This window comes from Ambystoma mexicanum, chromosome 2p, assembly GCF_040938575.1.
Source record: "Ambystoma mexicanum isolate Mex_15411 chromosome 2p, UKY_AmexF1_1, whole genome shotgun sequence".
Lineage (NCBI taxonomy): Eukaryota > Metazoa > Chordata > Amphibia > Caudata > Ambystomatidae > Ambystoma > Ambystoma mexicanum.
The window spans coordinates 1,388,980,963-1,388,999,198 of record NC_090923.1 but is presented as its reverse complement, the minus strand read 5'-3'; positions in this window follow the sequence as shown (position 1 = coordinate 1,388,999,198).

The window sequence follows — 18,236 nt, the reverse complement described above, 5'->3', positions numbered from 1 at the left end:
AAAGGTGGCGTGTGTATGCAGTACCACCCTTAAAGCATGGAAAGTCACGTAAGGCTGCTTGCAAGACAGGGCCTGGATCTCCCTGACCCGCCTGGCGGAGGGGATGGTCATGAGGAAAGCCCTCTTCCATGAGAGAAATTTAAGCAGAGCTTCAAGCATAGGCTCAAAGGGCACCCCCATGAGCTTTGTCAGGACCCACATTGAGCTCCCAAGTCGGGGCAGGATGCTTCACTGGCAAAAGAGCCCCTTTAGGAACTCCTTGACGAGTCTATGTGACCACAGAGAAAGCCTACCCAGTGACCTGGTGTACAGGGATATGGCAGCGAGGTGCACCTTGATAAGAGGCAGGAGCCAGTCCAGCTTTGGCCAGGGAAAGCAAGTATGGTAAGAGCTGCAGTGCCGTGACGCGCAGAGGAGTAATCTTCTGAGTCCAGCATCACACAGAGAAGCGCGTCAACTTGTGGCCATAGCACATCAGCGTTGACGAGGCTCTGGCCTTGGCCACAACATCCTTACATTCCGCAGGTAAAGCGTAATGTCCAAACACTAGGGCTGCAGGAGCCATGCCTTTAGGTTCAGCGACGCAGTGTCATGGTGCAGAATCGCCCCTCCCTCTCTGGTGAGAAGCAGCGGTAGCCTGATGGACGAGACCTCTGATCGGTGCAGCAGGTACGCGTACCAGATTTGTCGTGGCCATGTCGGTGCACCAAGTAACATCCTGCATTGGTACTGTCCGAGTGTGTAGATCACACAAAGCAGGAGTGTAAACAGTGAAAGCATACAGGAACAATCCCAGCCACGGGAACGTGTCCCCCATGCTTCTCGCCAGAGGGAACCTGCGGGTGAACTTCTGGCACTTGGAGTTTACTGCCTTAGTGAAGAGTTCGATCTGGGGTTGGCCCCATTCGTCGAACACAAGGTCCACCTGGACCTTGCAAAGCTCTGACTCGTGGCAAGAACGCAACTCCCTGCTGAGCGAGTCCGCAATGGTGTTCTTGACAACCGCCATGTGAAAAGGGACGAGAGACATGTCCTGACGAATGGCTCAGTGCCACAGATCCTGGCCCTCCTTGGAGAGGGCCAGCGAGTGTGTGCCCCCCCTTGCTTTTGGATGTAGAAAATGGTGGCGGTGTTGTCTGTGAAGATCCTCACCACCTTGTCCCCCAACAACTGCAGAAAACACGGCCCAAAGTTCCACAGCATTGATGTGGAGACCCTTTTCTTCCAGCTGCGAGAGACTTCGGTGAACAACTACCCAGTGTGGGCTCCCCAGCCTTCTAAAGAGGCGTCTGTGGTGACTTGTCGCCATGTAAGGCGGAACTTGAAACAGGGACCCTTGGACGAGATGCAGCCGTACGCCCCACCACTGTATTGTTTGACATAACTCCTCGTTGAAGGTAATCGTGTCTGCAAATGTCCCCGACACTTGCATCCACCTCGCATCCAGGAACTCCTGGAGAGGCCTCATCTGCAATCAGCAGAGGCAGACAAGGCTGATGCAGGAGGCCATTATGCCCAGCAGCGACTTGATGGGCCGGACTGTGGCCGTCTGCGCCGATGACAGACGCTGAACTTTTCCCTGGATGGCCACCACCCTCTCCTCTGAGGGAAGACACCAAACTGTGTTGAGCCGGGCACCCAGAAACAGCGTGTTCTGAGATTGCGTCAAGATGGACTTCGCATAGTTTATGGAGATCTCCAACTCTGTCAGCAGATGTACGGTCCTTGATGTTTACTCGCTCGCCAGAGCATGGGAGCGGGTTCGAACGAGCCAATCATCCATGTAAGGGTATAGGTGGATGCCCTGCAGACAAAGATGTGCTGCCACCGGGGCTAAGCACTTTGTAAAGACCCTTGGAGCCAATTTTAGGCCCAAGGGAAGCACCTTGAATGGATAGTGTCACCCCTGCACCACTAATCGTAGGAATTTGCAGTATTTACTGTGAATGGGGATGTGGAAGTAGGCTTCCTCCAGATCGAACAATGTCAAAAAATCTCCTTCCTCCAGCTGGCCGAGCATGTGTTGTAACGTGATCGTCCTAAACGTCTGGGACCAAGTACTTGTTGAGACGATGCAGATGCAGGATTGGCCTCCAACCCCCGCTCTGCTTTCGAACTAGAAAGTATTGAGAGTATACTCCGGAGCCCCGGAGGTGCTGGGGAACGGGTTCTATCGCCCTCTTTTGTAGCACGGTACGCACCTCTTGCAGAAGCTATGGTCTGTGTTGTTCCTGCCGAGGCACCGGTGGAATACGCAGACAACTGCGTTGGAACTCCAAGGTATGCCCCTGATTGAGCATGTCCATCACCCATCTGTCGGTGGTGAGCTTCCATGCGCTGACAAACTTCGCCAGCCGGCCTCCCACTGGGGTTCATGAGTGGGGGCCAGAGGCCACAGCCGTTTCAGGCCTGTTTGGGGATCAGTGCCCTGCCCTGTAGGCAGTGCCAAAGCGGTCCTTCGCTGCTGTAAGCCTGAGCGCGACCCCTGTATGCTTCTTGAGTGGAGGAGCGAGGAGGCTGCCTGTACGGTGTAGTATATGCCTTGGAGTGCCTGACAGACTTTCCTCTGGATGTCAGAAAGGACGACAGCCAACATTGTTGGAGGGTTCCCAGCGAGCGCGCCGTCTCCGTGTTGGTCTTAATGGCTTCCGAGTCATCAACGGTCTTTCCAAAGAGGATTTCACTGTCGAACGGCATAACCAGCACCATTGCCTGAACGTCCTGGAGGTGGTTTGTGGCCTTAAACCACCCTCATTAACGAAGGGTCACTCGTTACCATTTGGCAGAAACCTGTGTCTGCGATGTCCACTGCCACCGTAATGGCGTAGTCCGCGGCCGTACTTTCTCTTCGAAGAGGCCCCCTTCGTCGGCAGGCTCACCTTGGAGGTTGATGGCGATGACAATCGCGCTCTGCCCGACTCAGCAGCAAACCCAGTGTCGGGAAGCTTGGCCTTTTCTTGGACTCCCGCAGGTGGGGCGTCCTCAAAGATCTCGATCTCCTACTGGGGGAAGTTCGCTCCTCAGACCAGCTGTTCCTATCTGAGGCATGACTGTGCCCAGAGGCAGAGTCAGGGTCCTTGCTCGACTTGAGTTACTTAACTGTCCCCTGAGCATCAAAGAAAGAGGAAGTTGATGCAGGGGAAGTGACCCCTATAGCCGGCCAGGACATGATTGGTTAAGAACTGTCGCATACTCTTTGGGACTGAACAACGCTTTTTCCCCAGAATTTTGGGAAATGCAGTTTAGTTGTGATTTAGTCTTCATGGTTTATACAGTTACTTTGAAGATGCCGTTCTCTGACATTAAAGTAAGAGAAGCATAATACAAGTCCCTGGTCTTGAAGTAGAATCATGGACCCTGTGTGCAGTTGGTCAGTAGTTTAGGAAAAGTGCCTCCACCTCTTACATTACGGGCAATAGGAATCAAACAGCATTGTGTAGTTACACAACAGAAATCTTTCATACACACCACAAAAGTGTGAGAGGGTGTGAATGACGTTTTTCATTTTTTGGCATAATGACTAAAGTTTGTAAACCTAAATGTTGGCAACGTATGTACAAGTTATGAGTGAATCCAGTGCATTTTCAGTACTATAACAGAGGCGTGATGGCACCCAGGTTTAGGTAACCAGTCACCACAACAGGAGCAATAGGATACAAAAAATGAATATGACCCCATTTAAATTTCATTTTTGTTGGAAAAATTCCTCTTTTGTCCCCCTACCCCCTAAACCCAAAGTCTTCTACCCGGATACACTGCAGTAATAACAGGTCAGTTGGACTATGTAGGCTACCTGAGGTACAAACCTGAAGAGTGAATGCAAAATGCATTAGGAATAACTCACTGAAATTCCCAGTATTTACAAGGGGCCAATAATAGACATATGACAGTCTCTACATTTGATGTCTTGGGGCAACACTTTGCTGTATACCTGTAGAGGTATACCGACTCCAGTGACATGATGCAGCCACTCTCATACACTTCATCACCCCATAATACTTCGGTAAAAACATGAACAGTGGTGGGTAGGCTAGAAGTCCCCTTGTCATAGGGTTTAGGCCCTTCCAGTCACCGGGTAAACAGCTACGTATTTATAATCTACATGGAGACACGATGCTACCACCTATGGTCAGGCACATGACACCACATTAGAGAACCCCCAACCAATCAACAATCAGTATGAAAGCACACAAATAACTACTGATCGAACAGCTTAACCCCTTCCATCCTGGCAGCTTTTTACCCATTTACTGACCAATTAAAAAGAAATACGGCATTCAGAGGCTACTAAATGGCAAGGCGGTTACACAGGGAAAAGTGTTTTTTTAAAATGACCACTCAGTTTTCAGTTTCTTCTATTTGGAGTTTAAAACAGCATGTGCCATGGGGTTACCCTCATTGAAACCTTCAGGCCTCAGAAACTTTCAAAACCAAATAATAAATTTTTTCTAACTTTTAATGTCAAGGTGTAATTGCCAACTCTCCTGTGTCTTTCATTCACTTGCATATTCCTGAAATGTAACTGTGCCACTGAACGATTCAATGTGTTAAACGTCTTGAATATTCCAGTTTGCGACCCCTTCAGCTAATCCAGAATAGCGCTTCAAGACTTACCCTTGGCCTTAAGCCAGGGACTGCATCTCTCCTGCCCTAAAAAGTCTCCACTGGCTCCCGGTTGCTGCACAAATCAAATTCAAATCCCTCTGCATCATCCACAAGGCTGTCTGGGGCCGGGACCACACTATCTGCAACTCTCTCTTACAAAATACTCTCCTTCTAGACCTCTACATTCCTCTGCCACCAACTCCCTGTGTGTAATGCATTTCACCAAACAGAGAGCAATAGGTTGTTCACTTTCCTCAGCTGGAGCCCTCCTATGGAGCAGCCTTCCACTCCCTGTGCGTCTTGAGCAAGATCGTCTTAAGTTCCGAAAGCACCTCAAGACTTTCCTCTTTTCCTCCTCCTTCCCTTCTCTGCTATTTTCACAGTTGCTGTTATTGGTGTCTTGGACAGTTATGCATCCTCGGGTCCCTGACCACTCACTCCCAATCTCCCCAGCTTGTGTCTACCTCGGCACACCCTGCACACTGGAGACATGCATGTTTCCACCCAACACGGCTCCTGGACGCATAGGACTTATGATACTGTGCACTTCATATGTGGCTCACCCTAGAGCACGGACACCTCAGCACCTACCCCACTGCCCACTTCCTTGCTGCACTTGCACGTTCTGAACACTCACAAGGCATAGTGGGATCGGCCGTCCCTTCCCCCACTGTATTTTTTGTATATTTTAATTGTATTGCAATACCATGTTCCCTCCCTGTTGCCCTGTGGGTGCATTGAAACCGAATTAATTTTCTGTATAAGCACCTAACAAGCAAACAATTAATAAAATAAATAAGGTAGGTTTCCCAGATTTGGTCCGAATGTCCTATGCATATACATTAAGTCTCTGTATTTGACCTGCCGTTTCCCCTACACAGTGAAGCCCACATAGGCACTGAATCAAGCACATGCCTGATGATGACATGCAAGTGGCCGAACCCTTTACCCAGGGATGGGAGGCCTAAATCCATTGACTATTACAATTACATTTTGCACAAGGGCACAGTCATGATTTTTATTCTGCAAGTAGAGATTGTACACCTGTTAGTAGTATAATGTCAGTCTGCTTTAGCGTATTACTCATCTTTGCATCCGTTTGGCATGTTTATCCTCACCAAAGGAAGAAAAGAATGGTCACGGAAACCATTTTGACCCAAAACTTTGTTGGTCTTCTCTTTATAAATGAATCACCTGCAAACATGTGGGCTATTCACTACAAAATCATGCAATTTCCACAGGAACAGTTTCCATTTGCACAGAGAACTGAGCTGCTGGACATTCAGGGATACATTTTTCAGAGTGTGTGTCATTAGATAAATACACTGTCATATTCCAATAATCACCCCGCACACACAAAACGGAACTAGTTACCTGTAACTCCTGTTCTCTAGCATTGGTATCTTTTATGGATTCACATGCTTATTGAATATCCCGTCATCAGGCTGGGAATCCTCGGTAATATTAAAGTAGTTTAGCTTTAAAGCTTAAAACTACTCGTCACTTTAGTAGTCTATCAGTGTCACTTTGGGTCATACTGACCAAGCCAATCCTCCTTAGCTCCACCCCTGTTGTCCATCTATAGATTTGGAAGCGCATGTAATGTGGCAGTTTGAACCAAGAAGAGTCAGAGAGGGGTAGGCAAGAGGGTCACATGTGAATCCATGGAAGATAGCAATGCTAGAGAACAGGAGTTACAGGTAAGTAACTTGTTCCTTCTCCAGCATTGGATCTTTCATGGATTCACATGCTTATTAAATACCATTATACAGCAGTACATATACACAACCAATGGGAGGTGGTACAGCTCTACAGAAGCAACTGAAATAATCTCTGGAACACTCACCTCATGTAAACTGGTTGCAGAGCACTGCCTGGCCAACACAACTCGTCCCTGGAATCCCTGCAGTATGTCAGGAATTGGGTGTGGGGCAGGAAAAGACACACTGTTTGCAGAAAATGACTGTATAACTACATTACCCAGCAGCCTGGGAGCTAGCGGGTAGTTCTGGGGTTTTTGCGCGTCAGCCCAGCTGACATTAATCAGGAGCCTTCTTAATGCGCCGGCCGCCCATGCTCATATGTGGATTATTAATGGTATGCAGCACGGGCGGTCACGGCGGTTTGCAGGAGGAAAGCTGGAGAACTGAGGGACGCTGGAGGAATGCTGAAATAAGACCCGAGCAACTGCGGTGAACAGAAGCGGGCCGGCAAAACTCTGCATCATTCTACAGAGTCCGGATTGCCTCGCAAGGCTCACAGACGCTCAGATAAGTGTGGGAACTGTTTGTGATGTAGGGGAGGGTGCAGGGACTACTACGTACATGTTACATGCACAAGCTATCAGAGAGTCCTACAAGGCGAGGCTCCACCATCGCATAATGACACGTTATGGAACTGATGTGGAACTTTAATTAGCATACTGATCCTTGCCACTCCAAAGCCTGCACACAGAGAAAGGAAAGCACACATTGTGTTTTGCTGAAAAGGTTAAGGGTCACGATCATAAGAGTATTACATGATGAGATAGGGGTTGCTCCTCAGGCAATAAGGAAGGGGCGCTCCTCAATGTAATATGTGTTTGTTTGCTTTCCTGTTGCTCGCCCTATGGGCCATGTGTCTAGTTTTCATGGAATGGGAATTCCCTTGTCTGTGCCATACTGCTTGCTCTCAGAGTCATGTCTTGCCTCATGTTTTATAAGGTTCTATGTTCTTGTGCTATGCTGCACTAACCTCCATGATATGTGCTTTTAAGGTATGTTCAGCTCTGCTGATATAAGGTTCATGTTATGTGTTCAACCAACTAAGAAGGGTAATAGACTTCAGGTGTAGGGAGGAGTGTCAGGTTTTGAGATCTAGGGTTAAGGTGTACAGAGTTGTGGTGTCAGGTATCTTGATTGTCGTGAAGAGTATGGAACCTCCGTCCCCAAGTACCACAAAGAGAGAATACAAGATCACTCCCTATGCGATCATTGGGGCCACAGGTGGGTAGTCCTCAAAGCCCGGATCCACGGAATGTTGAATAACCTCAAGACCGCTGCAAAGGAAAGCTTAGGTTAGCAATCAAATGAGCACAGTACATAAGAGACTTAATAAGGCGGAGGCGGACGGATTACCAGATAGAAAGTAATCGGGAATGGGTAGGACTTTCGGATGCTGACCGTACATGGCATAGAAGGGGGAGAAACCAGTGGAAGAATGGACCGCGTTGTTATATGCAAATTCCGCCAAGTGCAAGATATGAAACCAGGATCGCTGGTGCTGAAGCGTCAAACACCGCAGGTACTGCTCCATGGTTTGGTTGACCCTTTCAGTCTGCCTGTCTGTCTCAGGGTGATAGGCCGAAGAATAACGCAAATCAATCCCCACCAATTTAGTCAAAGCGCGCCAGAAACAGGAAGTAAATTGGGGACCTCTGTCAGAGACCAAAATCGAGGATAAACCAAAAAGGCAGACGATGGATCTAAAGAACAGCCCCGCCAGGGCCGGAGCTGAAGGAATGCCCGAGCACGGAATAAACCGGGCCATCTTGGTGAACGAGTCCACCACCACCCAGACGGAGTCATAACCCTGCACCTTTGGAAGGTCCGTCACAAAATCCATTGTTAAGGTATGCCAAGGCCTGGGGGGAATGGGCAAAAGACCCAAAGGACGTCCTTTCCGATGTTTGCAGTGGGCACAAACAGTGCAGGTGTTGACGTAGCATTCTACATCCCGTCTAATAGAAGGCCACCAACACCAGTGTTGTAGTAGAGAGAGTTCTTCGTTGACCGGGATGTGCATGAACAGGAAGGTCATGAGACCATTCAAGGGCCAGATTGCGGGCGTCAGTGGTAGGCAGGAATAACTTGTTTTGAAAGAAAGGCAGACCGTCCCGCACCACTAAGTCCCAGTCTGAGAGCAAAGACGAGCAAAGACGGATGGGCAGTAGTCCATGTGCAAACCCTATCCAGGAGGGGTAAAGACGGTGTACAAAGACAAATGACATGTTTCATGTCGAGTAGTCTCTCAGGGTAGGTGGGAAATGAAACCCCACCAGGAGAATGGGACAAAGCATCCGCCTTACCATGGGCCGAACCAGGACGATGCGTGATCTGGAAGTCATATGCGGCAAAGAATAAATGCCACCTGACTTGATGGCTATTCAAGCACTTGAGTGATGCCAGGTCGCGGAGATTCTGATGATCCGAGAAAACCATCACCCGGTGTTTCGCCCCTAAGAGATGGTGGCGCCAAACCTGGAAAGCCTCCTTAACAGCCAGGAGCTCCTTCTCGGTCACGGTATAGTGGCATTCCGTGGGAGTGAATTTCCGAGAATGAAAAGCGACTGGATGTAGCTGTTCGGTAGCAGGGCATTTCTGAGACAAGATCGCCCCTAGAGCGAACGAGGATGCGTCAGCCTCAACTACAAAGGGCAATTCGGGATCCGGATGCTGGAGGGCAGGGGCCGTGGTGAAACCTGCTTTGAGGGCGTCAAATGCGAGCTGCTGTTCGTCAGACCATATGTACGGGACAATAGGACTGGTGAGGAGAGTGAGAGGGGCTGCAATGGAGTAAAACCCGGAAATGAACCTTCTATAGAAATTTGCGAACCCCAGAAAGGACTGCAATGCTTTACGGGTCATAGGGACCGGCCACTCCAAAACCGCCTTGACTTTGGCTTGATTCATAGCGAGGCCATCAGGGGAGATATGGAACCCTAAGAACTCAATGTTGTCAGTGTGAAATTGGCATTTTTCGGGTTTTGCAAAAAGGAAGAAGGTGCGTAATCGCCTCAACACCAAGACGTGTTCTTCGTGAGAGCGTGAAAAGATGAGGATATCGTCTAAATAGACCACCATGTTAACGTCCAGAATGTCGTTAAATATCTCATTCATAAACCATTGAAATGTGGCAGGAGCGTTACAAAGGCCGAACAGCATAACGAGGTATTCATAAAGACCGTAACGAGTGCAAAAGGCAGTTTTCCACTTGTCCCCTTTTCTCACGCATACCAGATTGTACGCACCCCGAAGGTCAAGCTTGGTGTACACTGATGCATGCGTGAGGCAATCCAACAAAGGTGTGATAAGTGGTATTGGATAACGATCCTTTTTGGTAATAGCATTCAGGCGTCGATAATCGACACATGGGCGGAGGTCACCCTCTTTCTTTCGGTACAAAGAAGATGGGACTGGCAGCAGGGGACGAAGATGGACGGATATGGCCCTTACGTAAGGATTCTTGTATGTAGAACTTCAGCGTCTGTTCTTCCACAGGAGATGAGGAATATATAAGCCCTGAGGGAACCACAGACTCTGGTAACAGCTCTATGGGACAGTCGTATTCCCTATGGGGTGGAAGGACCTCTGATGAGCCCTTATCAAAAACGTCTTGAAAATCCTGATAGGCTTCTGGAACTGCCCCCGCTACCAGGCCCACTACGTGTGCCTCGGTCGCAGAGAACCGAGGCGTCTCTAAGGACAGTTGTGCAACAGAGCCAAGAACCTGGGCTGGATTACTGTCATGATGCCTACCCCCAGGCATCCGGACCAAGCCCATCAGCACTGGGAGCAGGCATCTAGACATTTAGTGAAATGTCAGCAGCCCCGGCTAGGGGCTATCTGGGTTCAGTCCTGGCACCTTAGGCGCCAGGCTCATAGTAGGAATCAGTCCTGGCGCCTAAGGCGCCAGGCTCATAGTCATTACTTACCTCAGGCAGACCATGCTGCAAATGACTCCAATCCAACATGAAGCATGAAAGGGACTATTTTTCTACAGGGACTATTTTTTACTCGGGTGTGGTTCTAGGGACTTCTTACCTGGGACTACTTTTGAGGCTATTTAAACCACACCCGACCAGCAACACATGCTTCGCGTTATTCTGCATCGAGCAGCGTAACACTCACCGTGCCTGCAGCCTGCATCCAGTCTTCTGCCACGCCCGCCTCAAATCCAGAGCTCCTAAAACAAAGAGGAAAGAAAGGGACAAGGTTAGAAAACAAACTTATTTCTATTCCACACCTGATTCTGGATCCATCTGGTCTCCGGACCTGTAAAGAACATCATTTCTGCACGCACCGCACCTCCAGCTGCAGCGCCGCGCCATACTTACCAGTCTTCACAGCATCCTTTGGATCAGAGCTGCCTCCATCATTTCTTCGCCGAACTTCGGCACATAGGAGACAAAAGAAAACCACAAGGTGAGCCGAGGGAACCAACAAATATAATTCTTACCACCATAGACTTACCTGATTTACCACCGGAGGCATCCTTTTGTGACTCTCCATATTTTCACGTGCTGCATCTGTAAAGAGAGACAAAACAACACGTTTTCCTCGTGCAAATTTCCCGGACACGGCGGGTAATACAGACTCTTACCTGAGCGCCACCAGCTGCCACAAGAGCATCTTTTCACGAGCCAGCTGCAAGACAAGAAAGGAAGGGGGGGAACAAGAGTGCACATCGGACATATTGAACTCTATGAACTTAATACTTACTGGTCCTCACCAGGAACCTCAGAGTCAATACTCACCGGAACTCTCCCGAGCCTTCAAACCAGTGAAGTAACTGGAATCGACGCGCCCCTGCAAATCCACGCAGGATGGAGAGCTCATCTTTCAAGAATATAAGGTGAGATTGCTGTGAGGGCATTTCGGAGGTGATTAGTTTGGGAGGACTGTGGGGCTGCCATCACTTGAATCCACAAGTGGCTAAATCCATCTCTCCACTTGCAGGAGAATATTTCTACGGGTTAAGCAGACAAGATTAGGAGGGCAGATCCAGTCAGTCATCGCTGCACTACGCATCACGTGGGTGGAGACCGCAGCTGTCCGGGTCCGACCGACTCCCCTGTGGGAGCCAGGTGAGCGTAACAAATACTCCCACTAGGTGATGTCGAGAGGCAAAAGTCTTGACAGACATCAGATTCAAAGTGCACGGTACCCGTCTTCCAATTGATTAACGGGTTGTGTAACCGCAGCCAAGGAATGCCCAGGATGACTGTCAACAATCTCGATGTCAATATCCCCGCTTCCCTCTTTAACCTCCTCACCTGTTGAATCAGAGTCCTCTTCAATAGATCTGAGAGTTCGATGCGCTCTGTAGTCCTTTTCTTTTTTTCTTTGTTGCGGATATCTCCCAAGAGAAGAAGCCACAGTGAGAACGATAGGAACGCCCTGACTGTGACCCCCTCCCGGGAGAGACCGGAAAGGGGGAAAAAAGCCAAGTGAAGGCAAAAACCCCAGGAAATCACAACGGCAGGTGGGAATCCTGATGGAGGTTGTAGCAGTTGAACTCAACGGAAATCAACAATACTCAGTAATAGAGAGCGTGGAAGGAATAACAGGAAACAGGAAGTGTAGGAAATGTAATAACTCCCACAACAAATAAAACGGAAAAATTGCAAGTAAACAGGATGGTAAATAAACCAAAGAATAAGAAGGAAAATAGAGAGACAAAGGTCCCGAGAATCGGAACCTGAAAGGACGAGGAGGAGTAGAGAGAGGAAAGCTCAGCAGAGCCAGAATACAGCGTACAGCAAACCGCGGCAGCAAAAGAAAGCACAGCTGACCGGGAGGTTTGCAACGCACAGAAGGAAGATAGGGTGTGGCTTAAATAACGCCACGTTAGCTTAAACGGAGGAAGACTAGACCGTTAAGTGGACATGACGTGAAACACGTGACAGGAATTAGGAAGTGCGTAATCGGGGCTACAGACGCCAGGTAGGAATGCGTCGCATGACAGTGACACCCTATTGTGGCATGGTTATTAAGTCGAAACTGATGGTCTCCTTATGTGTGGTTTGTATGATCACTGTAAGAGGGGCTGTCTGTTTGACAGGGCCGGTGACCAAGGAGCTCCCGTCTATGGATTGTACTGGTTCGGGTCGTGTCTTGGTAATGAGTGGAAGGTTGAATGAGAGGGCCAGAGTGATATCCATATAGTTACCAGTAGCACCAGAGTCAATGATAATGGTGACTGGATGTGTGACATCACTGGTGGGTTGTAGCAGCGCCTGTACTGTAATGGATCTGATGGTACCGAAAGCAGGTGCAGGATCCGGGGCTGGACAATGGTGCTCAATCCCGTCCCCGGAACTATGATCGAGCCTCCTGAAAACCCTGGGCCTTGGGTTTCGGGCAACGGGGACATTCCTTTACAAAGTGACCAACCAACCCACAGTAATAACATGCATTGTCCACCCTCCTGCGTTCCCTTTCGGTGGATGTTAACGGGCTACGGAGTCCACTGACTTGCATGGGTTCTGTAACAGCCTCAGAGGGAGAGGATGCCATGGAGGAGGCGAGACCAGAAAAGCCAGTTTCGGATCTTCGTTCTGAACGTCTGGCGTCGATTTGAAGAGCCAGATCCACTAAGTCTGGGAACAACGTGGGCAAGGAGGGCACTACTGAGAGAGAATCTTTCATGGTATTATTTAACTCCCTATAGAAAACAACAGCCTTCTTATTCTCTGGCCAGGAGGTCTCAGCAGACAATTGGTTAAATCGCATGAGGTATTCAATGAGTGTTCCTCTACCCTGGTGTAATTCCAACAGTTCCAGATCCCGGGATTATACCTTATGGCAGGTGTCAAAGACGCGTGACATTTCGGCCACTAAAAGGTCAAAGTCATACAATGTAGGGCTGTCGTTCTCAAGAAGGGGATTGGCCCAGGCTGCAGCCGTACCAGACAAGTGGGACAACAAAAATGCCACCTTTGAAGTAGAGTCGGGGAAGGAAGTGGGACGACACAGAAAGTGTAACTTGCACTGGTTGATAAAGGTGCGGAATTTGTTGGGATCTCCCTGAAATCTTTCGGGTGCAACCAGGGGAAAAGGAGAAGGAAGTATCACAGGGGCGGGAGATGCTGGTCTCGTGGCCTGGGGCACTGGGGCTGGTGGTATGGGGTCTCCGAATTCTGAGTCTGCGGGTAAAGGATGGCGGACGCTCTGAATGGCATCCAGGCGTTGGTGAAGGGCTGAGGTTGCTGCGGCCATGTCTGCTCTTAGTACTGTGATCGCTTGAACCATAGCCGCCATGGGGTCATCAGTGGAGCCCTCCATACTCTGCACGACAAGAAGGCTTCACAGTCTGTCAGTTATCTTGATTGTCGTAAAGAGTATGGAAACTGCGTCCCCAAGTATCACAAAGAGAGAATACAAGATCACTCACTATGCGATCATTGGGGCCACAGGTGGGTAGTCCTCAAAGCCCGGATCCACAGAATGTTGAATAACCCCAAGACCGCTGCAAAGGAAATCTTAGGTTAGCAATCAAATGAGCACAGTACACAAGAGAGACTTAATAAGTATACAGGGGCTTACCTAAACAAGGGGTTTTTGTGACCCTATATCCTGTGCTTGGTGTAGTTCCGTGGAGGATGACACGTGAGCAGGCTCTCCCCGATGGTAGAGGGGAAAGGAGGAACAGCAGGTTGGGTGTGAACCCCAACCTACCCGCCTGTAGTGACAAAGCGAGCTGGAATCACAAAGGCTGATGGAGCTTGAAGGCAGGAAAGACAAATCCAAAACGTCTGAGGCAGTCCAAATAACAGTCCGAGGTCAAGTAAACAATTCAGGCAGTTTAGGCAGAGAGCGTAATCCAAGAAGTCGTGAAACAGTCCGTGATCAAAAGCCGTGAAACAAAGTATCCAAAGCGCCATACAGAGTCCTCTGAAGTGAACAGCTGTGAAGCGCGGTGCCGCAGGAGTTCATTGCATAAATAGTCACTGCCCCCACGTCACATGACCCGCGAGTGAAGTGGTATAGCGCGTCACGTGACCCGGGGTTGTGCCACGTGACCGCTGGATTCGTCCCAGTGATTGCCGTAGCGACCGCCCTCGCGCAGCATCCCGCAGACGCCACGGAAGCTGCCAGCGGACGAATGGGGAATCCCCGTGCCTGTGTGAGTGGAGCGCTCGGCCCCTGGGGTAAACCCGCTCACGTGCCACTCCCCGAACGTGGGTAAGGGGTAATAAGGTTGGGGGCAAAGTGACTGATGCAGTATGAATGTTGCCTGGCCTAGATGTATGAGAGATGGGACGAGGTGGCCTAGATGTATGAGAAATGGGACGAGGTGAAAGCGTGACATGTGGTAATTGACTACTGTTGATTCATGAGTGAGATTTCTTCCCTAATACCCCCCAACCCATCCAATGCATGTGTTCCTTACCCTCTTTCCGGTTTTCCTAACTTCCCCTTACCTATCCACAACCCCTCCCTAATCCCCCCTCTCCCCATTGGCTGCCACGTGGGTACTTCTTTTATTAATATCCAGGTGCCGTGTCAACCACGGTGGGAGGGTCGACCTATTCGGCTTCTGTGGTTCGGGGGAGGGGGTCGATACCCTCTCCTCCCTTGATTTGTGACACAGTAGAACTTAGGGACGGTATGGACAGACCTCCACCAGGCTGCCCTTTAGATGTTGAGCAGGGGGACACCCGACCGGAAGGCTGTATTAGAAGCCATGGCTCTGGTCGAGTGTGCTCTTGGTCTTCCTGACAGGGGCCTGTTGGTCAGTTGATGGCAATATGAGATGCACCCAGATAGCCATCTGGAAAAGGAACACTTTGCCAGGGCTTTGCCATTGCCTGCAACTCAGAACGCCACAATAAAATGCGATGACTGGCGGAACTCCTTTGTGCCAGTAACATAAAACTTGAGGGCATTTGCGAGAGTGCAAGTCCTGTTTCGCTGGAGTAGAAGGAGAGCCAAAGAACACAGGTAGAAGCAGCAGTTCATTTAGGTGAAAGGTCGAAGGAACCTTTGGCATGAATGAAGGGTTAGTTTGGAGAACAACCATGGACTGGTGAGAAGTCAGGTATGGTCGCTTGCAGGATAAGGCTTGCAATTCTCCTACTCACCTGGCTGAAGTGATGGGAGAATATAAATCCTGTCTCCCAGGAGAGGAATTGTAGCAGAGCACGATGTAGAGGCTCAAATGCAGGGCCCATTGACTTGGAATGGACCATATTTAGTTCCCAAGCTAGAGCGGGGGGTTCGCCCAGGGGGAGAATTGCTTGGAACAGTCCCATGAGGAACTCTTTGATGAGTCCTTGTGACCAAAGAGAAGGTTAGTCTAGAGAGCATGTGTAGTGGGAAATGGCTGCTAAATGCACTTTGATGGAAGAATGCACCAGACCCGCCTTAGCCAGAGATAGGTGGTATGGCAATATTTGAGCACCTCGGATCTGGAGTGGTTGTAGCTGCTGGGATGCACACCAAAGTTGTAAAATGCTTCGATTTGTGCTTATAACATGACAGCGTAGAGGATGCTCTAGCCCTGGTAAGAATTTGTTTGCATTCTGGGGGAAATGTGATATGCCTAAATTCTATTGCTGCGGGAGCCAAGATGTCAAGTTAAGGGATGTCAGTTCATGGCGTAGCACTGACCCGCTGTCTCTGGAGAGCAGGTTGGGAAGAGGAGGCAGTTTGATGCAAATGGCCACTGACAGATGGAGCAGGTTAGAGTACCAAATTTGGCGTGGCCATGCCCGAGCCACCAGAATCATTTTGCAGCAGCTCTGTTTGAATGTATTTAGAACTCGAAGGATTAGTTGAATTGGAGCAAAGGCATAGAGGAACAGTCCCTCCCATAGCAAGGAGAAGGCGTCCCCTAGAATCCACATCTGGGGATATCGACTGGCAAACTAGGTACACTTGGTGTTGGTCGCCATGGCAAACAAGTCCATGCATGCGTGCCCCCACTGAGAGAAGAGACAGAGAACTTGGCTGTGATGAAGTTCCCACTGGTGGCAGGACCAGAGCTCCCTGCTGAGAGAGTCTGCAATGGTATTGTGATACCCCGGTCGGTGGAAGGGGATGAGAAACATGTGCGCTATTGCAGAGTACCATAGCGCCTGTGCTTCTGTGGACAAGACTGGAGAGCAGGTACTCCCTGTTTCCGGATGTAGAGCATGGTGGTAGTGTTATCCTTGAAGATGCAGACTACATTGTTCTGAAGTTGTGGCTTGAAGGACTTCAGAGCCCAGAATACTGCCCCCGTAATTCCAGGACGTTGATTTGGAGGGCTTTGTTTTCGGGTTGTCATAGCCCCCTTGTGTGGTACTGTTACGTGTGGGCTCCCCACCTTTCTAGGGAGGCATCCATGGTAACTGTAGCCTGTTCTATTGGAAGGCGAAAGGGAGCACCCTGTATGAGGGTGTTGCGATGACATCACCACTGGAGCACTTTGTGGAAAGGTGGTGTTAGGTTAAAAACTGTCTTCCAAGGACCCTGAAACTTGCTGCGACAGGCAACGGGTGTCGAGGAATTCATGAGTATGCATGAGGTCATCATCTCTAGTAGAGACTTGATGGAGCGGACTGACGCTATCGTCTATGTGGATTTGACCCTTTCCACTGAGGGTGTGGCAAGGCATGCTAAGTCTTTGAGTCGTGAGGATAGGAACAGAGAGCTTTGAGCAGGCTGTATGCAGGATTTCAGAAAATTGATGGAGAATGTAATGCCATGTGTTCAGAGGTACAATTTCTGGGATCATGGGGGAAGGCAATCATTCAACCAATCTACAAAAAGGGCCCAAGAAATATTGCGTCCTCATATAGACCAATCTCGCTCCTTGATTCTGTCTAAAATCTTTGGAAGAGCGCTGCTGGGGAAATTGAATCTTGGATTGACACCAGAGGCGCTCTATTAGATATACCTGGGTTATCCCCACGACTAAGTACGAGTGAGCAGATTTTCAATCTTTATCTGATCCTGGCAAATTCACTCTACCTAAGGGGCGAACCCATATATCTTGCCTTTATGGACCTAAACACAGGTAAAAAGTTGTGGGCTGTGCTCAAGTCACAGGGTTGTCCGGTGGGGATAACTTACCTATTGATTAGTTTGCTTAAAAACACCCAGGCCTGTGTGAGAAGTGACTTCCAAGTCCAGGCAGGAGTGTGACAGGGATGTGTGACGGCTCTGGTCTTGTTCTCTTTGTACATCAATAGGTTGCGGGAGGCTTTGATGCAAGTTACAACTGATGTGACAAAAATCAACGGGAAGTCATATCCAGTCTTGGCATACGGCGATGACACGGTCCTGATTGCACGCACATCAAGAGCCTTGCAATACCTTGTCACGGCGTACAGAGACTTCATGACGTCATTGGACCTGAAGGTCAACGCCGCTAAGCCCGGCAGTTATGTCCTGTCATTTAACTAGGAACAGCCCAAATATGGCACTGATCTGCACAAAGGGTGTAATAATCATGAGAGTCATGTACTTTGACTACCATGGGATTCGTCTAACCCCAAACATGAAACCTGCGTCCCATATTGACAAGGGCTAGGTTTATTGAATACCTTGGGGGGCAGGAGATTTATGTCAATGTCCAGGTCCAAGCCATTAGATCTGATAAAGACTGTATATGTAAGCAAAGCTAAAGCAGTTGCGAAATATGGAGCGTCGCTCTGGGGATATGGTAACAAAAAAGATTCAAGGCTCGGAGAACCATTTCTTGAAACGTATCCTTGGTCTCCCCAATCGGCTCTAAACTATGGTACCCACACTGAGCTAGGGATTCTGTTCATGGAGGATGAAAGAGTTGGAGCTAATCCTGCACTGGCTTAGGCTATGGGCTGACCCGAAAGCGGGGCAACACTCTCTGATTAAAAATCTGACAGTTAGAGGTGGACCTGAGAA